At 40.3% G+C, this 26,448-nt stretch overlaps 1 pseudogene; it reads left to right on the forward strand.

The window, feature by feature from the left end:
- Positions 1-20,824: 20,824 nt before the first annotated feature.
- LOC104672454 lies at positions 20,825-26,213 on the forward strand (annotated as a pseudogene).
- The last annotated feature ends 235 nt before the right edge of the window (positions 26,214-26,448 follow it).

Below are 26,448 nucleotides of genomic sequence, written 5' to 3' on the forward strand. Positions count from 1 at the left end.
CAAAAGACCTGGTGGTCTTCTACTAAACAGCAACACCAACTACATAGTCAGTTGCTCAAGCCAGAAACTCACTGATTTAAGTTTGAAAGTGGGTTGGGATTAGAAGTATAATTATACAATTGACAACTTGGGCTCAGTTCAGTTACTTTTGCTTTGATTTTTTTTTTTTTTTTTCCTTTGGAACAGGGTCCCACTCTGTTACCAAGGCTAGAGTGCAGTGGCAAGATCACAGTTCACCGCAGCCTCAATCTCCCAGGCTGCCAGCCTCAATCCTCCCAGGAGGATCCTCCAGCCTTAGCCTCCTGAGTAGCTGAGACTAGGCGCACACCACCACATCTGGCTAATTTTTATATTTTGGTAGAGATGAGGCCTCCCCATGTTGCCCAGGCTGATCTCAAACTCTTGGGCTCAAGTGATCCGCCTGCCTCATCCTCCCAAAGTGCTAGGATTGCATGTGTGAGCTACCGTGTGACCCACTTTTGCTTTGATTAAGGAGTAAAAATGAGATAAGTAGGCATCTAGGTAAACTCATCATCTTATTAGTTCCCTTATATCTCATGAGGGCACACCTAATGTACCATGGGCATAAGGACCACATCAAGTAAAATATTCTCTAAATTGGAAGATTATTACAGTGGAAGACATTACTTTTTTGGGGAGTTTTGCTCTTGTTGCCCAGGCTGGAGTGCAATGGTGCGATCTCTGCTCACTGCCACCTCTGCCTCTCAGGTTCAAGTGAGTCTCCTGCCTCAGCCTCCCAAGTAGCTGGGATTACAGGCACCTGCCACCACACCCAGCTAATTTTTGTATTTTTAGTAGAGACGGGGTTTCACCATGTTGGTCAGGCTAATCTCAAACTCCTGACCTCAGGTGATCCACCCTACTTGGCTTCCCAAAGTGCTGGGATTACAGGCGTGAGCCACCACACCTGGCCCACATTGCTTTTTATCAGTGCCTATCAATGCACTCAGTGAGTCATGGTACTGAGATATAAATAGCCAGACACTTCCTTATTGTGTTAGCACCAAGACAAGTTCCCTTTATTCATGCTGGTACTGCAAAGCCTGCAGGTTTTCCATTTATGTCTACATAAGGGCTTTGTGGAAACTCCAGTCTGAACTGACACTTATCTTTGACTCTTCCTCACCCCTGACCAATTACTCCTGTACTCCTAGCACTTTGGGAGGCCATGGCGGGTGGATCGCTTGAGATCAGGGGTTCAAGACCATGTTGACCAACATGGCAAAACCCCGTCTCTACTAAAAATACAAAAATTAGGCAGACATGGTGGTAGGCACCTGTAATCCCAGCTACTTGGGAGGTTGAGGCACGAGAATCATTTGAGCTCAGGAGGTGGAGGCTGCAGTTAGCTGAGACTGCGCCACTGCACTCCAGCCTGGACAACAGAGTGAGACTCTGTCTCAAAAAGCTTAAAAATAAAATTAAAATTAAACTCTATGGCTTCTCCACCTTGTGTTAGCTTGTCACCTAGTGCTAGATTGTTCCATTTTAATTTAGCATTATCTACAAACTTAAGGAGGTCCCAGTTCACCTCAGTTCATGGGATCCAGGTTATACTTCTGACTCTTAAAATTTTTAAACCCAAAATTTTAATCCAACACTACATATTTTCTCTTATGCACACCCCTTTCCCTTTGCCAATTAGATGGCACTAATAATTAGAGTTTTTATAGTCCTATAAGCCATTATCTTCACAGAGGCACTAACTGTAACGTTAATTAGATTAATTAAATTGACGTGTAATTTCCCAACCCACTTATTAACTTCCAGTCTTTCCCTGTTGTTAGAGGAGCAATCTAATAACATACCCAATGTACCTTGAAAAGAAAAGCTAGATATATTTGCTAAATCTGTAAAGACTAGGATACCGTGGCCCTTCCGCTGAACTCGCTATGCACTAGCGTTATTTAAAGGAGTGCTGACAAGTGGGCAGTTACAAATTACTGCAATTGATGGGAAGAGCAAGTGAGCTGAATCCATGGCTAGTGTCCCTATACAGCCCACTGCAATATGGCACCTGTCCAGTTTGTTCCAGACAGCTGCAGAAGAGAATTCTAAACTTGCTACAGGTTGTGTTGCTTCCCACAGAGGGAGTAGCTTCACACGTTACAGGTACCATCATGCAGGCAGCTCCTGCAGTTCACATGAGGTGAAGTGGAAATTTTAGCCTTAAGTAGCAATACTTATGGGAAACATATTAGAATGAGAAAAATCAATACAGGTCTTCTAATTCTAAAGCTATTGGGGCTTTAGTATCTTTAATACTAAAGATGCATACCCTGGGACTTTAGTCATTACTTCTGCCCCTTGTGGCTTGGTTACCGGGCCCTCAGTGTCTTGCCTCATATTTGAGCAAATAAACCTACCATCCCCAGCTAAAGGAGATTTGCTCAAACATTCCCTGACACATACTGCCTAGCTTGAAACTCTTCAGTGGCTGTCTACTGCTATTAAGATAAAAACCAAAACTTCCAGGGTAGACCATAAGACTCTATGATCTGGTCCCTATCTACTTTATTAGCTTTATTTCACATGACTCTCCAACTGCCCTATTCCAACTATATTGGTCTTATTTCAATTGCATAAAAACCACCATATTCCATTTCTTAATCATTGACGTTGGGATAACTGGATAGCTAGATGACAAAATGAAAAATTGAATGTGTTACTCATGATATTTGGAACTTGTATCACAGAAAAAGAATTAATATATAAAGGGCTGATATATAAAGAGCTTCTAAAAGAGCTAAAAATCCTTTTGAAAAATAGACAAGAAATATAAACAGGTGAGTCACAGAAAAAGAAAGTCAAATGGTCCTTTACCATGTAAAGAGATGCCATAATAAAAGAGATGCAAATTGATCTTATAACATTGTATATTTTTTGCATATTAGGTACAAATCCAAACATTTGACAGCATACTCTGTTGAAAAGGCTGTGGAGAAATACACACCCTCATATGTTTCAGCTCAGCATACAAATGATACAACCCCTATAGAGGAGAATTTGCCAATATGTAGCACAATTAGGTATGGATTTGTGCCTGATCCAATCATTCTACTTCCAGGAATCTATCCCAAAGAAACACCAGCAAAAACACAAAAAGTTGTGTGCACCGGGATATTAATGGCAGCACTCTCTGACATAGCAAAAAGACTAGGAACAATGCATATGCCTACCATAAAAAGATAGGTTGAATAAACTGATTTTGCATATTTGAATAATATTCAGCCATAAAATAAATATCTACATATGACTATGGTGTAATCGCCAGGGTTTACTAGGTAAACATTAAAAAACAAGCATGTTTAGAGAAAAAAAGCATCTTTTATCTAAGAAAGGAGTGGACAAATAATATAGAGAAATCTACTTGTATGTATTATTTTTAAATGAAGGATAAACAAAAATGGTTATCTATGGGGGGCAGAAAGGACAGAGGGAGTAAAAAAGTAATGAAGCTAAACTTTTCTAAATGTACCTTGTTTGATCATATGTATCAAACATATTTGGAAGCATGTAAGTGATTTATATCATTTGATATGGTTTGGATTTGTGTCACTGCCCAGATCTCACGATGAATTGTAATCCCCAGTATTGGAGGAGGGGTCTGGTGAGAGGTTATGGGATCGTGGGGGCAGCTTTCCCCCATGCTGATCTCATGATAGTGAATGAGTTTTCACAGGATCTGGTTGTTTAAAAGTGTGTGGCACCACCCTGCCTTCGCTCTCTTCCTCCTTCTCTGATCATGTGAGGCGTGCCTCCTTTCTCTTTGCCTTCTGCCATGATTGAAAGTTTCCTAAGACCTCCCCAGCCATGCTTCCTGTACAGCCTGCATAACCATGAGCCAATTAAACCTCTTTTCTTTATAAATTACCCAGTTGCAGATAGTTCTTTATGGCAATGCAAGAACAGACTCATACATCATTATAAAGTAAAATAAATGAAAATAAAATTTTAATTGAAAATAAAATTTTAATTGAAAACAAAATGAAATAAACTTAACAAGGTAGAGATATGGAAAATTAACCATACAGAAAAGAATTATTTTAAGTTATTTTACAATATAGGAATTTAACTATACATCCCTACTGGGAAATAGCCTAAGGACAAAAGTAACTACAAAAAAAAAACTTAAACTGTTTTTTTTTATCATACTGCTAGTAATAATACCAGTATTATATATCTGTAATTATATATATATGTATGTATGTATACATATAGAGAAAGAGTGTTCACACAATTATTTCTTTTTTTTTTTTTTTTTTGAGATGGAGTCTCGCTCTGTCGCCCAGGCTGGAGTGCAGTGGCCGGATCTCAGCTCACTGCAAGCTCCGCCTCCCGGGTTTACACCATTCTCCTGCCTCAGCCTCTGGAGTAGCTGGGACTACAGGCACCTGCCACCTCGCCCGGCTAGTTTTTTTGTGTGTGTGTATTTTTTAGTAGAGACGGGGTTTCACAGTGTTAGCCAGGATGGTCTCGATCTCCTGACCATGTGATCCGCCCGTCTCGGCCTCCCAAAGTGCTGGGATTAGAGGCTTGAGCCACCGTGCCCGGCCAACACACAATTATTTCAGTCTTATCAGGAACCAAGATTTTCAGGGTTAGAAAAAAAGAGATACCATATAAAAAATAAATACAGTCATCCTAATTCACAGTTAGAAATAACATTATGAACAGTATGAATTTATAATATATTTTCTCTTTTCTTTTTCTTTTTTTCTCCTTTTGTGGCCAGTCTTGCCTTATCACCCAGACTGGAGTACAGTAGTGCAGTGGTGCAATCACAGCTCACTGCAGTTTCAACCTTCTGGGCTCAAGTGATCCTCCCAGCTCAGCCTCCCAAGCAGCTGGAACAACACACACACACCACCACACCCAGCTAACTAAAAAAAAATGGGATCTTACCATGTTGCCCAGGCTGATACGGAACTCCTGGGCTCAAGCAATCTTCCTGCCTTGGCCTCCCAAAGTGCTGGGATTATAGGCATGATGTTTTATTTATGTATTTAAGTTTTTTCTAATGGTATTCATGGAAATGTCTTAGAAATATTTACCAAGAAGTAACTGAATTCACCCAGTGATGAGATTGTGGCCTCTACAATAAATGCTTTTTCTACATAAAAGAACCAAGACATGTCTGTAGAGAAAAGGCTAATTGGAAGACTAGAGCAAGATGAGTTGATTATACTGGAAAGCAAGGAATCTATCCAAGACTAATAGGGTCACAACAAAGGAACACAGGAGCCAATAAAAGCCAGTGTCCAGAGATGGAGCAATTTGAGCATCAAGAAGATCAATACCTGCAATGAATTGGAACATGTCAAATTTGCAATAATCCAGAGTTCATAATGATAATAACAACAACTACTACTACAGACATTATTGGGGGAACCCACCCCCAATATTTCAATGTAGGTTCTTTCTGTTTTCCATAAGTGTTGGCCAACTGAGAAATAAAGAGAGACAGTACAAAGAGAGGAATTTGACAGCTGGGCCACCAGGGGTGACATCACATATTGGTAGGACCGTGATGCCCACCTGAGCCTCAAAACCAGCAAGTTTTTATTAAGGATTTCAAAAGGGGAGAGGGTGTAAGAACAGAGAGTAGGTAAAAAGATCACATGCTTCAAAGGACAAAAAGCAGAACTACTAATAAGATTCTAACAAAGATCACATGCTTTTGAAGGAACAGGACAAAGGGCAAAAGCAGAACTAATAAGGGTACAACAAAGATCTCAAGGCAAAGGGCAAAAGCAGAAATACTGATAAGGGTCTATGTTCAGCATGCATGTATTGCCTTGATAAACGTCTTAAATAACAGAAAACAGGGTTCAAGAGCAGAGAACCAGTCTGACCACAAATTTAGCAGGGTGGAGTTTTTCCCCACCCTAGTAAGCCTGAGGGTACTGCAGGAGACCAGGGCGTATCTCAGTCCTTATCTCAACCGCATAAGACAGACATTCCCAGAGCAGCCATTTATAAAACTCCCCCCAGGAATGCATTCCTTTCCCAGGGTATTAATATTAATATTCCTTGCTTGGAAAAGAATTTAGTGATATCTTCCCTATTTGCATGTCCATTTATAGGCTCTTTGCAAGAAGAAAAATACGGCTCTTTTTGCCCGACCCCCCAGGCAGTCAGACCTTATTCCCTAAAAATCTTCCCTTGTTCCTTAAAAATCACTATTATTCTGTTCTTTTTCAAGGTGCACTGATTTCATATTGTTCAAACATACATGTTTTACAATCAATTTGTACAGTTAACACAATTATCACGGTGGTCCTGAGGTGACATACATCCTCAGCTTATGAAGATAACAGGATTAAGAGATTAAAGACAAGCATAAAAAATTATAAAAGTATTATTTGGGAACTGATAAATGTCCATATTAAAATGAAATCTTCACAATTTATGTTCCTCTGCTGCGGCTCCGGCCAGTTCTTCCGTTCAGGCTCCCTGACTTCCCGCAAGAAGAAATGACCAACAAGCCGGGCATGGTGGCTCACACCTGTAATCCCAGCACTTTAGGAGGCCAAGATGGGCAGATCACAAGGTCAGGAGATTGAGACCATCCTGGCTAACACGGTGAAACCCCGTCTCTACCAAAAATACAAAAATATTAGCCAGGCATGGTGGCGGGTACCTGTAGTCCCAGCTACTCGAGAGGCTGAGGCAGGAGAATGGCATGAACCTGGGAGGCAGAGCTTTGCAGTGAGCTGAAATCACACCACTGCACTCCAACCTGGGTGACAGAGCGAGACACCATCTCAAAAAAAAAAAAAAAAGAAATGACCAACAAAACTTATTGATCCCTTTGGAGAACACTGGGAAACCAATACGTTATTCTAAAAACAGAAACAACAAAAAGAATGAATCAAGTGTCTATCTTGCCCTTGCTGGAAGAACTGCACCTCAGGGTAACCTAAGGAAATAGTTGATGAGAGAAAGTTTTTCTATATAGAAATATTGTATTTAATAAATGAAGAAGGGGCCGGGCGCGGTGGCTCAAGCCTGTAATCCCAGCACTTTGGGAGGCCGAGACGGGTGGATCACGAGGTCAGGAGATCGACACCATGCTGGCTAACACGGTGAAACCCTGTCTGTACTAAAAAATACAAAAAACTAGCCGGGCGAGGTGGTGGGCACCTGTAATCCCAGCTACTCGGGAGGCTGAGGCAGGAGAATGGCGTGAACCTGGGAGGCGGAGTTTGCAGTGAGCTGAGAGCCGGCCACTGCGCTCCAGCCTGGGCGACAGAGCCAGACTCCATCTCAAAAAAATAAATAAATAAAATTAAATAAATATATAAATAAATGAAGCAGAATTGGTAAAATTAAAATATCACCTGTGTGCAACCCCTAATGAAATCTGGGTTCAGCCAATGGTGATTAGTGGTTGTTGACGTCACAGAAACAGAGCCAAGCTTATGTGTCTCCTGATTTGATGCAATAGTACAAACATGATACTTCCCATGACGTATTCCTGCTTTAAAAAAAAAAAAAAATTGAAACTGAATTGAATCAAACCTCATACCTATTTGCCAATTTTACAAAAAGTACAGTAGACAGAGGAGCATGTTAAATAACACCATTGGAATGCAATCAGGAAGATCTAAAATAAAGACAATTCTGTAAACAAATTCATGTTTCTTCAACAAATACATTGCAAGAAAAATAAAGAACTGGACAAACGTTTTATATTTTAAAAGATTTAAGACATAATTCAACCAAAGGCAATGTTTGAATCCTGATTGGATCCTTCTGTTAACAAACCATAAGATAATTTCTGAGACAATCAGGGAAATTTTAATCTTGCCTGGATATTTGATAATATTTATTGTTAAGTTTTTAGGCATAGCATCTGTGTTGTAAAGTGACAATTGTGGCCACAGGAAAAGTACCTAAAAGCAGCCTGTAGTTGCTGAGAGGAATTCCTAGCTGATAGCCAGTAAGGAAATGGGACCTCAGTTCCACAACCACAAGGGACTGAATTGTGGTAAGTGTACCACTAACTTGGAAGCAGATTTTTTTCTCCAGAGTCACCAGATAAAAACTCAATCTAACACCTGACTTAAGCCTTGTAATACCCTAAGCAGATGACCCAGTCACACCATGCCAGATTATTAAAACAGTTGGTGGGTTATAGGATGGGAGAGAAACAGGTGATTGTGTAATGACTTCTCCCCTTTGAGAATCAACATACTGAAATTACACTGTTAAATTAGGTGCTGTGATCTGAATGTGTCCCCCCCAAAAATCATATGTTGAAACTGAATCTCTGATGTGATAATATTAAGAGATGGGGCCATTGTAGTGATGTGGAACCCTCATGAATGGGATTAGTACCCCTATAAAAGAGGCTCCCAACAACTATCTTGCCCTTCCACCTCATGTGCACAGTGAGAAGGTGTCATTCTGTGGACCAGGAAGCAGGCCCTCACTAGACATCAAATCTGCCAGTGCCTTGAGGCTTCCCAGCCTCCAGAACCATAATAAATAAATATCATTTATAAGTTACCCAGTTTATGATATTTTGTTATATCAGCTGAATGGAGTAAGACATAGAGCGTTACAAAGACTCACAACAAACGGAAAATAGGAATAAAATGTCATGTGTTCCTGACTTGTGTTTGAGTCATATTCAACAGTAGCAAGCCAAGCACAGCCCCACTCAATTCACCACTGTCATGAATAAAAACTTCTTGTAGCTAGCACATATGTCATTTCTAAGTATGTGTCTTACTATGTAAAAAACGTATAAGCCTATGTTAAACTTCAGGTTTTCTTTTCTTCTTTTTTTTTTTTTGAAACAGAGTCTCTCTCTCTGTTACCCAGGCTAGAGTACAATGGTGTGATCTCGGCTCACTGCAACCTCTGCCTCCCAGGTTCAAGCAATTCTCCTACCTCAGCCTCACCCGAATAACTGTGATTACAGGCCTGCACCACCACACCCAGCTAATTTTTGTATTTTTAGAGACAGGGTGTCACCATGTTGGCCAGGTTGGTCTTGAACTCCTGACCTCAGGTAATCCGCCTCGGCCTCCTAAAGTGCTGGGATTACAGGCATACACCACCACAGCCAGCTAATTTTTGTATTTTTAGAGACAGGTGTCACCAGTTTGGCCAGGCTGGTCTTGAACTCCTCACCTCAGGTAATCTTCCTCGGCCTCCTAAAGTGCTGGGATTACAGGCATGAGCCACCGTGCCCGGCCCAGAATTTCTTAATTACTTTACCCTCTCTTGTTTTATTGCTTCATTTGTTTCTCTGAAGAAAGCAGGTTTCTCATCACTGTCAAGGTAACTGCTTCCCCCTGCAGTGTTCATGGGATTCTCAGAAAAAAGCCCACTCTGTGTCCTTTATGTTTTTATTTTTTCTTAACAGGAAGGCAAATTTGATTGCATTTTAAGCTTAATAGTCATCATTTTAAACATTATTGTAGTATAAACACGTAATCCAAACCCTCTTTGACTGAGAAATCACATTCATTTATTCAGTCAACAAATGTCTGTTGAGCTCCAACTGCGTATCTTTAAGTAAAGTTCTGAGGATACAAAAGAACATGATCCCAGTCAAAGAAACTTACCACCTAGAGGTAGAGATGGTCTCATAACCAGGAAATGCAATGCAACACAGTGAGTGCTGGGTAAGAGGCAAGAACAGGAAATTGTGGGAACATTTGGGAAGAGCATCTAACATAATTTGAGGGGACCAGGAAAGGCATTCCAGAGGAAGTGTATTAGTTTCCCATTGCTGCTGTAACAAATTACCAGAAATTTAATGACTTAAAATAACACAGATGTATTAACTTGCAGTTCTGGACATCGAAAGTCCAAGATCAAGGTATCAGCAGGGCTGCATTCTCTGTGGAGGCTGTAAGCAATAGTCTGTTCTTTGCCTTTTCTGACTTCCGGAGGCTGCCTACATTCCTCATGGCCCCCTGCCAGCAATGGCATCACTCTGATCTCTCTGCTTCCATCATCATATCTTCTCTCTCACTCTGATCTCCCTGCCTCACTCTTGTAAGGGCCTTTGTAATTACAATGGGTCCATTCAGATAATACAAGGATAACTTTCCTATCTCAAATTCTGAACCTAATCACAACTGCGAAATCATTTTACCACATTAGGTAACAGGTTCCAGGGATTGGGATGTGAATGCCTTAGGGGAGCCACTAATCCACCTACTGCAGGAAGTAACCACAGCAGGAGGATGGAGAGTTTTCCAAGGAGGGGAATTGTAGAAAAGCATTAAAAGACCTAGGGGAAGGGAACTGTGAAACTTTATAGCTTAGTGATTGACGTGGTTTGGATGTGTGTCCACTCCAAATCTCATGCTGAAGTGTGATCCCTAATGTTGGAGATGGACCTAGGGGGAGGCATTTGGGTTTACGGGAGCAGATCCCTCATGAATGTCTTGGTGCTGTCCTCATGGTAGTGACTGAGTTCTCTATGAGTTCACATGAGAGCTGGTTGTTTAAAAGAGCATGGCGTGACACTCATCTCTCTCTCTCTCTCGCTCCCTCTCTTGCCATATGGTATGCCAGCTCCCTCTCTGCCTTCCACCACGATTGTGAGCTTCCTGAGGTCTCACTAGAAGCTGTGCAGATGTTGATATCTGCTTGCACAACCTGCAGAATTGTAAGCCAAATAAATTTCTTTCTAAAATAAATTCCCAACCTCAGGTAACCCTTTATAGCATTGTCTTTGGCTATAAAATAATATAGAAATAATATAATAGAATCTATATCACTTCATCATATAGAATAAAATAATACATGTAAAGCTCTAAGAACATTATGTGTTCATTCTGTGTCTGTACATAGTGTTAGCCATGGCAATGACAAATAGAGGAAAAAGAGGAAATCCAAAATAGAGACTGAAATAGAAAGCAGGGACCAGAACAAGATTGATCTTGGTGAGGTCTCGTTGAATTAACCTGAGGGGAATACTTTGATGAATTTTAAGCACGAATGTGGCATGATTACTTACGTATTTTAGTTGACTGGCTGCCTGGCTAAATGGAAAACAGATTGAGGGAGACAAGACTGGAGGTAGGAGAAGGGCTAGGACAAGAGTGAAGTGAGGACAGCACTTGCTTTTTGTGCACACCTTAAGGAGGCACCAAAATATTTGGGTATCAAGATAAATGAAATTTTAATGCAATATTTTACAAAATCAAATTAACACAAAAATCAATGATGAACAACTTACGAAAATTTAAATAAAGCAGGATTATTAGGGAGTTCATTGAAAGGAATTTCTAATAATCCAAGTCAGAGATGATGAGAGCCTAAAGCAGAGGGGTAGCACTGGATACGAAAATAGTTGGACAGACTAAGGAAACCTATGGAAGGAGTTGGGTAAGGGAAGGGGCTGGTAATATCTTTTACTGAGAGAGTTACACAAAAGCAGGAAGAAGTTTACCTGGCAGCATGGGCAGAATGTGTCAAGGAGGAAATTCAGTTCCATTTTGTGCATATTGAGCTTAAGAACCCTCTGATTCATTCAGCTGGAGATTCTAGTCAGAAGTTGAAATATATAACTACAATGAAGCAAAACCTGTAACCTATAAACATCCCCAGCTTTTCTATTTCTTATATGTTAACCTCTAAATTTCTTCACTAATGTTTTCTTCCCAGTTCCTGATCAGTTCTTTGGGAGGAAAGAAAAGGATCTTAAAGGACCTGAGTCCTTGGGGTATAGAAGCAAAAGTTGGGAGCTAAGTTTTGGAAAGGAGAGGACAAGAGAGTGTCAGGCATGAGTTAAAGTGACTGATCTTCCCTTTGTCCCTGAACCATTTCCAGATCATTACATTTTTACTGTCATTGTTTCTTTATGTTCATAACATCGGCTGTGTCAACCTCTAATCTCTGTCAGTGCTGTCACTTACTGACAATGTGGCCATTTTCTCTTTCTCATCAAAGACTTTGACCCTTTGGATGTGCCACACACTACATCGTAAAATTGCCTAAACTCTTTCACTCTTAGATCATACATTCAAACATACCTCTCTAGGACTTTAATGTTCCAACTCTTCCCTCAATTATTCCTATTATATTGGTTCCTTAAGCTCATAAATGCTTAATAGGGCTGGGCGCAGTGGCCTGTAATCCCAGAACTTTGGGAGGCCGAAGTGGGCGGATCACCTGAGGTCAGGAGTTTGAGACCAGCCTGGCCAACATGGTGAAACCCCATTTCTACTAAAAATACAAAAATTAGCTGGGTGTGGTGGCAGGCGCCTATAATCCCAGCTACTGTGGAGGCTGAGGCAGGATAATTGCTTGAACCCAGCAGGCGGAGGTTGCAGTGAGTCGTCTCACCATTGCACGCCAGCCTGGGCAACCAGAGCCAAGAGCAAGACTCCATCTCAAAAAAGAAAAAAAAACAAAAAATACTTAATGGCCCTTGATCCCCTTGACTGGATGTCTATCAGCACCTTTCCGCCTTACCTCCCACCCCTATTCAGATAACACTAAAGTGACCCGTCTTTTCAACCATTTTTGTGCCAATATCCTCACTTTCCATGCTGTATCTGAAACAACATCATTTGGGGGTCTGATAGATACCCAAATCTGAAAGCATAGGAGCAGTTTGTGCACTGCACAAAAGCACCCAGCAAAGGGGACAAATGGAAAAAAAACTAAAGCTTTGTTCAGAGTCCTGGGGTAGATCTGTCCTAAGCAGGTACCTTTCTCTAATTTGCCACAAAGTTTAGGGCAAAGGTTTAAAAAAACTACAGACCCCACAGACCAATCGACCTGCTGCCTATTTTTGTATGGCCCACAAGCTAAGAATTGTTTTTATGTTTTTAAACAGTTGAAAAAAATCAATGGAAGAGTAATGTTTTGTGACATGAAATGTCATGCCACAAAATTCAGATTTCAGTGAATATAAGTGTTACTGGAACACAGCCATGCTCATTTGTTTATATATTATCTATAGCTGATTTTATACTACAAAGGCAAAGTTGAATAGCTGTGATTGAAACTGTATGGCCTACAAATCCTAAAGTATGTACTATCTGGCTCTTTACAGGAAAAGTTTGCCTACTTCTGGTCTAGCAGGTTTATTGTCTACTTTCTCTGTACTAGTACCTGGGCTCTTAAATATTTGCTAGAGGAAATCCATCAATCATATAGATTGGTGCCACAATACATTAATAATTTCTAACCCCACCTGGCAAGTCAACATTACCTGGAAACCCTCTAATTTTCCTCGTTAGCTTCTCTCTCCTCATTTCTTCAGCCTTTCATGTTTCCTACTCTTCTAAGCCTCCGAAACACTTCACCCCCTCATTTCAAAAGATGCTTCACTCTTACTTCAAAGTGAAAATAGAAACCATCGGATTGACACTCCCTCAGTTTCCTGCTACTGCACCTACAAATTTGCCCACAACTGCCTTCATCCTTTATTTACTACCTCTTGTTTCAGAAGTGGGAACTTTTCACTCATTTAAAGCAATTTCTTCAACCAGTGCCATGAGTCAACTTGACTGGTTAAGTGATACCCAAATAGCTGATAAAACATTTCTGGGTGTGTCTGTGAAGGTGAGAAGAGATTAGCATTTGGCTCAGTAGACTCAGTAAAGATTATCCACCCTTGCCAATGTAAGCAGGCACCATCCAATCCCTTGAGGGTCCAGATAGAACAAAAAGACAAAGAAAAGGCAAATTCTCACTCTCTTGTGTAGCCGGGACAACCATCATCCCCTGCCTTGGAATATCAGAGTTCCAGGCTCTCAGGACTCACACCAGCAACCCCTATACACATACCCTATTGTCCCCAGCTTTTAGGCTTTTGAACTGAGAGTTACAGCATTGGCTCCCCTGATTCTCAGGCTTTTAGATTCAGACTGAATTATACTATTAGCTTTCTTGGTTCTCCAACTTGCAAAACAGCATATCATTCTACTTCTTGTCCTCTGTAATCACATGAGCCAATTCCCTTAATAAATCCTCTCATATGTCTATCTTTCTGTGTATCCTATTAGTTGTAATTCTCTAGAGAACCTTAACTAATACAGATTTTATTAACAAGAGTGATTCTAAAGAAATAGAATTTTAAAAATGAGTTTTCTGAATTGGTTTTGGGGTTTCTGGAACTGGCTCTTTAATCTGTTTAGATCTAAGAATGCTAAGGATCTCATTTCCACAGTAAAGAAAGCACTAATAGTCCATGTTGTGAACTGTTTATAGAAATATGCAAAATATCTGCATTGGATATTCCTAATCAACCCCTTACAAGAGGCGAGGAGGTGAGTAACTCTGTATGTGATAGTTTCAAATATTGTTGTAAAACTGAAAAATATAATGATGTTGATTGGTTGCTACTAATGCCACTGGATAAAGTAATGAAAGAAAATGATGAGCTCAGGAATTTAAATTCCCGGGTCAAGCACAGCGTAAATGACCTAAGAGCTTCTAGGTGTGCCATAAAGGACAGCCTTATTTCCTACAGTGTAAGGTATCTACTGTCAAAGTATAGGCACTGACTGGGAAATAATGAGATCCTATAAGTTGGAATGGGGACATGTGGGAAGACCCTGATGAACGTGGGGATCTTGAGTCCCTAAATTCTGATTAGTCCTCTTTGCCAGTAGATGAGGTCTTCTCACCCTCAGCAAAGGCCTCCCCAACCCAAATGGACTAAGGCAAGTGCCCTGGATGCCTTCCTCTTCTCCAGTGTCCTACAGTCCTATTAGCCCTACTGTCTCTTGAAGCTCAACAAGCTCAACATTTCCCTGTCTATTGGTCCCTTATCATTAGCATTTTTTTTGAGACCAGTATCTGTAGTGATACTACAATTATGGCTCACTGCAGCCTTGACCTCCTGGGCTCAAGCGATCCTCCCATCTCAGCCTCCCAAGTAGCTAGGACCACAGGAGTGTGCCACAGCACCAAGCCAGTTTTTTTTATTTTTTACAGAGATAAGGTCTTGCTATGTTTCTCAGGCTGGTCTCAAACTCCCGGGCTCAAGCGATCCTTACTCCCTGGCCTCCCAAAGTGCTGGAATTACAGGCGTGAGCCACTGGACCTGGTCCTCCTCACCATTAGCATTCTGATGATGCTATTATCAGTTGACACAGTTAGTCTCACACTCTCCTCCTTGAAACAAGTTGTTCACTTGGTTTCCAGGAAATCCCATTTCCAGTTTTCCTGCTTCCTCAATAGGACACTCCTCCACTGTCTCATGTACTGGTTTCTTCTCATGTCTCCTGCCTACAAACCAGTAGTTTTCAAACTTTTTGATACCAAGACCCCATTTCCATTCTTAAAAATTATTAAAGCTCTCAAAGAGCTTTCGGTTATGTGGCTTTTATCTATCAATTATTACTGTATCAGAAATTAAAGTTGAGACTTAAAAAGAATTATTGATTAATTTGTTTAAACATGATCATTAGAAACCTACTACATATTAACAAAAATACATTTTTTATGAAAAAATAGCTACATCTTCAAAACCTACATACAATTTTTATAGAAAAAAACTGTTTTTCAAAACAAATTAGTAAGAAAACTGGTATTGTTTTATAGTTTTAAAAATATCTTTACTGCCTAGTGTGGGGCTAGGTTCTGCAAACTACAGCCTATTGGACAAATTCAGAACACTGCTTATTTTTATAAATATTTATTGGAATACAGCCATGTTCATTAACTTACATAGTATTTGTGGCAGCTTTCTCACTACAATAAAAAAGTTGCATATTTGTGACAAAGAGAAACTATATGCCAGGTAAATCCTAAAATATCAAGTATTTGGACTTTCGTGGAAAAGGTTTGCCCACTCCTAGTCTAGTTTAAAAGAAGACAGCTGGAGTGTCATTTCTCCTCCTAATTCAGTCTATTCTAATGCATTGTTTAGGTTGAAGCATATGAAGAAAATCTGACCTAACTTAGATATTTGGAAAAAGGAATTAGATTATTTGGAAAAAGGAAGAGTATTTTAATAGCCTTTTGAAATAATTTTGGATGTTTTCCTTTGATTTTGTACCTGAACTCCAAGTGTTAGTTTCTTGAAGGTTAATTGTAAAGTGCAGTCTAAAACTCTATCAGTAAACTTTTTGTACTCAGTTATGTGAAAATCTATTGTCAATCCTGCACTTTAAATGGCTTTTTTACCCATTCATGATTTTTTAACATTATGCATTAGTCAATGGGAAAATATTAGTTCCCTGAATTATGCAGATTATTCAAATGTTGACACATCTCGTTATATAATATCAAAAAATCACATTTCCTAATATCACTACTGACCTCACCTGACAATATTGGGAAGCTGTCAAACTTACAGAGGTAAATTTTCCAAAATTTTTGCTTGAAAGTTCAAATGTTATCACTGGCAACAAAGACAGTCAGTTGTTTTGTTTAAAGTGACAATGTCACTTGGTTTATTTTCAAGAAAATGTCTGCCAAAAACCCAAGTTTGAATAAACCTAATTTTTGTGTTAGTTGATTTTCAGATAAAAAATGTGTTACCTAAAGAAAGTCATTCAGCCTGCAATTCAAACAATGGCACAAGTGTCTTTCCTTGAGCCAATTTCACTTCGGACCAGAAGTAGTTTATGAGAAGTTTCCATGTTTTTATACAGAATGTTAATGTTTCTATGTTTTTATACAGAATGTTGTTAATAAATAGATGTGTAATAAGCGGTCATCAGGAATGGTTACCCTCTCCTCAAGGGCATTCTTACATTTTCATTTTAAATTACAAGAGCAATAGTTGGCATTTCATTTTAAACTACAAGAGCAACAGTGGTGAAGCATACAATGACTTCTAATTGAGTTTAGTACCAGCTGTCTTCAATTTATGCTAAAGTGACAGCAATTTACCCACCATTGTTTTCGTATTTCAATGCAATTGTCAATACAGTAAAAAAAAAAAAAAAAAAAAAAAAAGCAGATAATGTCTTTGTATGATTATGAAAATGTAGTTTTGATCTCCAGGGCTCCATGTAAGAGTGTTAGGGAACCCCATGGGACCACAGATCATACTTTGAGAACAGATTATCTAAACATTCAAGTGTCTGTCTCAGAATTTAGTTATTGGATCTTCTCTTCTCAATTTGCTCTAAATCCCTAGAAAATTCCATCTAGCCTTGTGGCTTTTAATCTTATTAATATGCTCACAACTCTTAAGTTTATAGCTCATATATAAATCCTGAATCATTGTCCTGCAGACTAGATGTCTACAGGTATTTCTAACTTAACATTCCTGAACAGAATCCCTGATGTTATCTTCCCCCAGCTTACAAAAAGAGTTTTGCACTCTTTCTCATGTTATCATCTGGCAAAAAATCCATGAACCTTCTGATTCTCTTTCTTTCACCTCACATTCAATCTATCAGCAAACTTTCTCTTAATTTAGAACCCAGATTCTGACCATTTCTCACCATCTGCACTGCTACTACCCAACTGCCACCATCATGTCTCATCTAGCTCACTGTATCACCTTGCCAGATGGTCTCCCTCCTTTCTTTAGTTACCTATGTTGTTGTGTTTTTTGTTTTTTTTTTTTTTTTCCCAACATAGCAACCAGAGTAATATTCTTGAAAGGTCAGATCATGTCACTCTAGCTCAAAATATTCGAATGTCTTCCCATGTCACTCAAAATAAAAACCAAAATTATTACAATGGTATATTAATTACCTATTGCTGCACAAAAAATCAACCCCAAAACTTAGTGCCTTGAAACACCATCCCTTTTATTTGCTAAAATATTATGGGCCAGTGCAATTTGAGCTGGACTTGAGTGAGATATTCTTCTATCGGTTTTGCTGGAAATTACTCATGTGACTGAAATTGTGAGATAGCTGGACTGGGGCTAGATTGTCTGAAAAATGCACTTACATGCCTGGCGGTTAGTGCTGCTGTTGGTTGGGTCAAATGACTCCAGCATGAAGGCTACTAGCTCAGGCTTTTTCATATGGCAACCTCAAGGCTATAAGAGAGGGCAAAGCAAATCACAGGGCCAAGTATAGAGTCAATGTGGTGCTGCAGAATATTTTCTTGACCCCTTTGCAGGACTTGCAACAGAAGTGCCCCATTAACTCAGTCCACCCCACTCAACCCCTTACAGGTGGGAGAACTTAGGTGCCAGCAGGAACAAGCTCCACTCACTCAGGTCTGGTATGCTGCAATCCTCAGGGGAGGGAGTGCTTGGGTGAGCAAGTGTAGGAACCAGCTGCTTTAGTACCAGCAGGAGCAAACTCCACGCAGGCCCCATGGCAGCATCCAGGTTGGGGTGCCTGTGACTCCAAGGCCCTAGAGGGTATGTTACAATTCTCCCTTAGTTCCACTGTCCACAAACAGCAGTGTCACATGGGGCAGCTGCACTCTACCAGTGAGGGCAAAGGGCCAGTATGACAGCTTTTTTGGGGTACCCATGCTTAGTGTATCCCGAATTCTTTTCTGGTGCCCAAAAGGAATGAGGTCATACAGATGACCCGAAGCATGGTGAATGTGTAGAATTTTATTGAGTGATGAAAGCAACTCTCAGTGGAGAGGGGAGCTGGAAAGGGGATGGGAAGGGCAGGTTGCTCTCCCTTAAGGTTAAGTCACCTCTCTGCTTCTCTCTTCTGAAGTCAAATTGCCTCTTTCTGACATCCAGCTGCTTTCTCTGAAGTCAGCTTGCTTCTTCCCAACATCAAGCCACTTCTCTCCTCTGCCAGCTGAGTCTGGAATCTTTGTAGACACAGGATGAGGTGGGGAAGGCCGTAGACAGTTTTGGAAAAGGCAACATTCAATTGGTAGAAAGACATTATTCAGAAAGAACCAATAGGAAGGGAAAGAGTAGGCACACAGGGATGGAAGTTCTCACTTTGGGCGCTGGGTTTCAGGCTTTTCAGCTGGAAGGTGGGGTTTTGCCAGAGACCCGCCCCTGCCTGCCTAGAATTTCTCTTCTTCCAACCTCTATCATTGGATCAGTGGGAGGGACTAACAAGGTATGAACCAGTAGTATGCCAAGGGTGGGACCGTGAGAGCAGCCTATCCTAAGACCAGGCACTAAGCAGATGTATTGTCCATTGAGAATCTTGAAACAGTACTAAAACCTACTAAAAATTACTTTTATTTTTATTAGCACAGTGAGCTATTAATTCTAGATAATGGCAACGATAGCATACTCCTTCCTGAAAAATTATTTTGTTGGTTTAGTTTTAATAATTGTTACAGATACTATTACATTTTATTTTATTTTATTTTATTATTTTTTATGAGACGGAGTCTCGCTCTGTTGCCCAGACTGGAGTGCAGTGGCATGATCTCGGCTCACTGCAATCTCTGCCTCCCAGGTTCAAGGGATCCTCCTGCCTCAGCCTCCCAAATAGCTGGGATTACAGACGCTCACCACCATGCCCCACTAATTTTTTGTATTTTTAGTAGAGATGGGGTTTTACCATGTTGGACAGGCTGGTTTTGAACTCCAGACCTTAAGTGATCCACCTGCCTCTGCCTCCCAAAGTGCTAATATTACAGGCATGAGCCACTAGGTGTGAGGTTGAGAGGTGACTTAACCTCAGGAGAGAGCAACCTGCCCTTCCCATCCCCTTTCCAGCTCCCCTCTCCACTGAGAGTTGTTTTCATCACTCACCCAGCCACATTTTTATTACTTTTTAAATAAACATTTTATTCTACATGGTAGCTAATTCAGAGAACTTCCAATTATATAGTTGCCTCCAACATACATAGATTCAGCTACCCGTGTTGGTTGCAATATTACATTTGCAACATTTATGAATAAATTGAGCTCCCTTGGATCCTGTCTCCAATCTCCATAGCACTACCTATTCCTGAATTTATACAGTAGATTCTAAATTGGAAATCAGGCTGGGCACAGTGACTCATGCCTGTAATCCCAGCACTTTGGGAGGCTGAGGTAGGAGGATTGCTTGAGCCAAAGTTCAAATGGTTAGGCAGACAGAAAAGCCATTAAATAAATCATTGTGCTTTTTAGTATATATTTGCTCTTTACTTTTTATTGGCAGTATTGTATAAAAGTTGAATAGAAGAACATTTTTACTATGTTTCTTTTATGGTCATTATTATGATTGATTTTATTTTATGATTATTTCTGAGAATCATGTTTTCATGTTAAAGAGGGAGTTGTTAAAAATTATCTGCAAGATGAAAAATTTCTCGAAATAGATGCTGGTTATGGTTGCCAACAATGTAAATGTATTTAATGACACTGAATTGCACACGTAAAAGAGGCTAAAAAGACAAATTGTATGCCATGTAGATTTTACCACAATTAAAAAAAAAAAAAAAACTTGCTTGGGCCACACTTCAGAGTATTCAATTGGTATCTCTGGGGGTGGGACCTAAGTATCTTTTATATTTGTTATTTGTAAGTTTGCTTTGAAAGTAGTAAAGAACAGAATAAGTACAGAGAAAATGGGATTTGCAATGGAGAGGGCAGATCTGAGAATTTTCTAAAAAAGAAAAGGCCACAAAAACAGATCAAAATAATGAGAAAGGAGATGATAAAGATGGAGAAGAGTAAAAAAAAAAAAAAAAAAAAAAAAAAAAAAAAAAAATCCAATTTAATAAGTATAGGATTGCCTGAGAAGCAAATGAGAACAACGGGAACAGAAACAAAAATCAAAGATGTAATTGAGGAAAATGTTGCTGAGAGAAAAATAAAAAGAAAACAACCAATTTGAGCCTATAAATGAGAAAAGTTTCCTATATTTTAGGTAAAGTCAGTAACAGGGGACTCATGCCTTTATAGAGCCTAAAGAGAATGATGGTTTATTTTGCATTACCAATAAATTTTGTTTAAAAAATTGTTCTGTGGGTCAAATGTACTATGTATGCCACCGGTATGTATACAAGGTGGCATAATTCACTTGGAACGATTATGGAAACAATCTACCAGAAAGCCTTATGATATAGGTGACCACAGGTGGAATGCGGTGGCTCACCTCTGTAATCCCAGCACTTTGGGAGGCTGAGGTGGGCAAATGACTTGAGCCCAGGAGTTCGAGGCCAGCCTGGGCAACCTGACAAAACAACGTATCTACAAAAAATACAAAAATTAGCTGGCCATGGTGACACGCACTTGTAGTCTCAGCTACTTGGGAGGCTGAGGTGGGAGGATCACCTGAGCCTGGGGGAGATCAAGACTGCAGTGAGCCATGATTGTACCACTGCACTCCAGCCTGGGTGACAGAGTGAGACTGTGTCTAAAAAAAAAAAAAAAAGTGACCACATATCCTACTGCCCGCTCACTTTAGCGTCTTCCTGGATTTTTCATTTTAAATAAAATATGATTATCATTTTAAATAAAATATTATAATGCAATAGATGCATTTTAATAATCTGAGATGATTTTGGTAAGCCTTCACTTTTCTATTTCCAGCTTCTGTCACAGTCTCTTCTAGTAGTATGTGAGATGTAAGTGCATCAGACAGAGACTTCAGCTACACACATGTTAAATCTTAAATATGATCAGGTTATCACTCTTTCCCCAGCCCTTTCCAGACATAGAATAACTTATGCTCCATTTTGAAGATACCCATTCAGGGAATCTGTGAATATAAAAAAGTTCACTTGGACATGAGCGGTGAGGGTCAGCTGAATTTGGTCTCAGGTGGCAGTGAGTGAAGTTATTAATTAACACAGCTGTTCCTTCCAGCCACTTAGTTGATCAGCCAGTTGTGCCATGACCTGTGCCTGGCATGTGTTTTAGCTTGCAAGATGCAAATATCCACCAGTCTGCCAGTCCCTGGAGATGAGTGAGAAATATAATAAATTGTTGGTTAGAAGTACATTGGTTAGAAGTACAGAAGATACATGCAGGGAATAAAGGCGGCACAGTCCCACTATAAAAGTGTATTGAGAAGTGTGGGAATTTTTTTTTTTTTGGAACGAAGTTTTGCTTTTGTTGCCCAGGCTGAAGTGCAATGCTGCGATCTAGGCTCACTGCATCCTCCGTCTCCTGAGTTCAAGCGATTCTCCTGCCTCAGTCTCCTGAGTAGCTGAGACTATAGGCATGCGTGACCACGCCGGGCTAATTTTGTATTTTTAGTAGAGACGGGGCTTCTCCATCTTGGTCAGGCAGGTCTTGAACTCCTGACCTGAGGTGATCCACCCACTGCAGCCTCCCAAGTAGCTGAGACTACACGCCACTATGAGCCACCACGCCTGGCCGGGAATTTTTAGTACTATATTTTGTCATTCATTGCACAATTCACATATAAAATGACTTACTTATGCTATTGAGTGGTAATGCATTTTTATTTTATAATAAGCCTTTTTAGCAATAATGTACTTAAAACTAATGTAAGCTCATTATATGAGTCTGTTAAGGTTGCGATAACAAAGTACCCACAATTGTGGGTTGCTTAAAGCACTTAAATTCATTGTCTCACAGTTCTGAAGGCTGGAAGTCCAAAATCAAGGTGTCAGTGGGATTGGTTCCTTCTGAGGGCTATGAAAGAGAATCTGTTCCATGCCTCTACCCTAGCTTCTGGTGAATTGCTGGCAAACTTTGGCATTCCGTGGCTTGCAAAAATATCACCCCAATTCTCTGCCATTATTTTCACATGGTATTTCCCTTGTGTTCATGTCTGTGTCCAAATTTCTCCCTTTTTATAAGGACACCGTCACATTGGATTAGAGGCCACTCTACTCCAGTATTACCTCATCTTAACTAATTAAGCCTAAAATGCCCTATTCCCAAATAAGATCATATTCTGCAGTACTGGTGCTAGGACTTTAATATACACATTTGTGGGGGTGGGCCACAATTCAACCCATAACATACATGTTTAATGAAAAAATGACTGTGTTTCCATTTCTTAAGAACATTAGGCCGGGCGCGGTGGCTCAAGCCTGTAATCCCAGCACTTTGGGAGGCCGAGACGGGCGGATCACGAGGTCAGGAGATCGAGACCATCCTGGCTAACATGGTGAAACCCTGTCTCTACTAAAAAATACAAAAAACTAGCTGGGCGAGGTGGCGGGCGCCTGTAGTCCCAGCTACTCGGGAGGCTGAGGCAGGAGAATGGCGTGAACCCGGGAGGGGGAGCTTGCAGTGAGCTGAGAGCCGGCCACTGCACTCCAGCCTGGGTGGCAGAGCGAAACTCCGTCTCAAAAAAAAAAGAAAAAGAAAAAAAAGGAACATTAATGGTGGACGTGTTATTTGAATAGCACGTTTGCCACTATTTACATCTACCATAGGGACCATGGTAGTATCACCGACTGCTGAAAATCTGAAAGAAAATCAGTTAAAGAAACATTGGCTTCTGCTTTAAAAGTGAATACTTAATTTTAAAAGACTGTACCCAGAGACAAATATTTAAAATATGAAGATGTAGAAAGCCTATTTACATATCACTTTGTGAAGCACACCTTTGAATTAAATCAATGTTTCAATTAATTTTGCCCGTTTTTATTGAAACTTCTTTTGTGCACTTATGAAAAGTGGAGCAATAGCTATTAAGGTGTTGGCTCCATTAGCAGAAGGAAAGGCTTTGCAAACAGTTAAATGGTGGCTGGTTTTTTTTTTTTTTTTCTCCCAGTGTTATCAGATGCTTAAAATAGAATATCAGTTAATTTCAGTAATAGAGTTTCTTCATACAATTTATAGAATCAAAACAAATCTTTTGGAAGATCATTTTTCTCTCTAAAGTGAATTATCTAACATTATTGTAAAGGCTCATCTCTTTACAATTAAAGAGATGAGGTAGGGACCTCATCTCTACAAACAATTAAAAAATTAGCCAGGAATGGTGGTGTGCACCTATAGTCTCAGCTACTTGGGAGGCTGAACTGGGAGGATCACTTGAGCTAGGGAGGTTGAGGCTGCAGTGAGCCGTGGTTATGTTACTGCACTCCAGCCTGGGCTGCAGAGCAAGACCCTGTCTCAAAAATTAAACAAACAAACACCCCCCAAAGAAACCAATTAGTATTGAATGGTGGCACAGCTGCTGCAGCCTGTGGGGTAAAAGGAATATGTGGAGCAGCTGGTAGGATGCCACCTCTTGCCCTGGCTGGTTCACCCCCTCTGCCACCCATTCTGGCCACAACTCTGGCATTGACCCCAATGGGCATAACTAGAAGAAGGAAGCACATTAAACATTGCTGTTAATAATTACTTACTGCCAGTAAAAAGAGTAACAGGTGAAGATTTTTGGGTTCTTTCTAGAATTTTAAATAGTTAACTAGCCTGGGTGCAGTGGCTCATGCCTGTAATCTCAGAAATTTGGGAGGCCAAGGCAGGAGGATCACTTGAGCCCAGGGGTTCAAGGTTTTAGTGAACTATGATAGTGTCACTGCACAATCTTAGTTCTTTTTTTTTTTTTTTTTTGAGAATCAGTTATATATTAAGAGTTTGGATGTTAGATACAACCTCATAAGTGATGTTGACACATACTATAGTATAAAACTGCTTCAGAAATAACTTAATCTCATTTACTTAAACCTTATGTTTGATGATACTGGGCCTGAAGGAGGAGTGTTTTTTTGTTTTGTTTTGTTTTTTTAAACAGAGTTTCGCTCTTGCCCAGGCTGGAGTGTAGTGGTACAATCTTGGCTCACTGCAACCTCCACCTCCCAGGTTCAAGCAATTCTCCTGCCTTAGCCTCCCGAGTAGCTGGGATTACAGGTATGCACCACCATCCCTGGCTAATTTTTATATTTTTAGTAGAGACAAGGTTTCACCATGCTGGCCAGGCTGGTATCAAACTCCTGACCTCAGGTGATCCACCTGCCTCGGCCTCACAAAGTGCTGGGATCACAGGCGTGAGCCACTGCATTCAGCCAAGGTGGAGAATTGATTGGCAAAGCAGTAAATAAGAACAGAACTCTGAAATACCTAAGAATGACTGGAAACAAGATTAAAAAAATAAGAGTGGAACATTTTTTGCTGCAATGCTGCAAATTAATTCATCCTTAGAGAAAGTAGGTCTGGGTTACTGTGATCTGGGAATGCAAAGTCTGATAGCATTTGCTACAGTACTAACTAAAAACAAAGCAATTAAGGGAATAAACCTAAACTGACCTGTGCAGTATGGCAAACAGAAAGAGTCCACGCCCCACCTAGGCCATATGTTGAAAGAAAATAACTGCCTTGTTCAACTACACATGTGTAAGCATAGTATAAAAAACTGTAGTATACAACATTTACGTGTTATTCACGTGTCTGAACAGTAGCCTATGCTGCCTTGATGTCAGCTGCAATCAAATAGCTCAGGATGGAATTATGTATCTGGCTGATGTAAAAGCAATATTACCCTAAATGGAGTAGATTTTTCTTTTAACAGAATAGAAATTGCAGGAGCAAAGTATCTCCATGAAATTCTTACTTTACACACTGGGAGTTTTAAAGCATTGTCAGTAGTCAGCAACAACATAGAGGAGGACTTGCACTTTCACAATCAATGAAAACAAATCCCACGTTTTCTAATATCTACATTTAGGGAAACAAATTTAGCCTGGGCAACATAGTGAGACCCCATCTCTACAAAAAAATTACAAAAATTAGCTGGCCATGGTGTTATGTGCATGTAGTCCTAGCTACTTGGGTGGCTGAGTTGGTAGGATCACCTGAGCCCAGGGAAGTCAAGGTTGGAAGTGAGCTGTGATGGTGTCACTGCACTCCAGACTGAGCAACGTGAGACCCTGTCTCAAAAACAAAACAGAACAAAAGGAAAACAAATTTGATGAGGCTACATGTGTATCATGTTCAGACATAATTCAAATAGGCCATCTAGAAACAGACAATAGGCCAGGTGCACTGGTTCATGCCTGTAATCCCAGCACTTTTGGAGGCCGAGATAGGCAGATCACTTGAGGCCAGGGATTCGAGACCAGCCTGGCCAATATGGGGAAACTCTGTCTCTACTGAAAATACAAAAATTAGCTGGTCATGGTGGCACACGCCTGTAGTCCCACCTACCTACTCGAGAGGCTTAGGCACAAGAATTGCTTGAACCCAGGAGGCGGAGGTTGCAGTGAGTCGAGAACACGCCAGTGCACTCCACCTGGGTGACAGAGCAAGACTCTTTCTCATACATAAATAAATAAACAAAAGCAGACAACACAAATGTGGAGTTATTTGTGGTGGTTGGATGCTCACAGAAGTCTCCAATGACCTTAAAAAACACTATTATTGAACACCAACTTATGGAGAAGTTTAGAGCCTCTCATCTAATGCAGATTTTGCTCTTGTTCCAGTAAGTCAACATCTATGATAAAGAAGATATAAAATCTTTTTTTTTTGTTGTTGTTGGGGGGGGATAGACTCTTGCTCTGTTGCCCAGGCTGGAGTGCAGTGGCATGATCTCAGCTCACTGCAACCTCTGCCGCCCAGGTTCAAGCGATTCTCCTGCCTCAGTCTTTTGAGTAGCTGAGATTACAGGCGTGAGCCACCACACTCAGCTAACTAAAATCATTTTTATACATTTGTCTTATTGCTTTCACAGAGAT

Source organism: Rhinopithecus roxellana, chromosome 10 (assembly GCF_007565055.1).
Source record: "Rhinopithecus roxellana isolate Shanxi Qingling chromosome 10, ASM756505v1, whole genome shotgun sequence".
Classification (NCBI taxonomy): Eukaryota; Metazoa; Chordata; class Mammalia; order Primates; family Cercopithecidae; genus Rhinopithecus; species Rhinopithecus roxellana.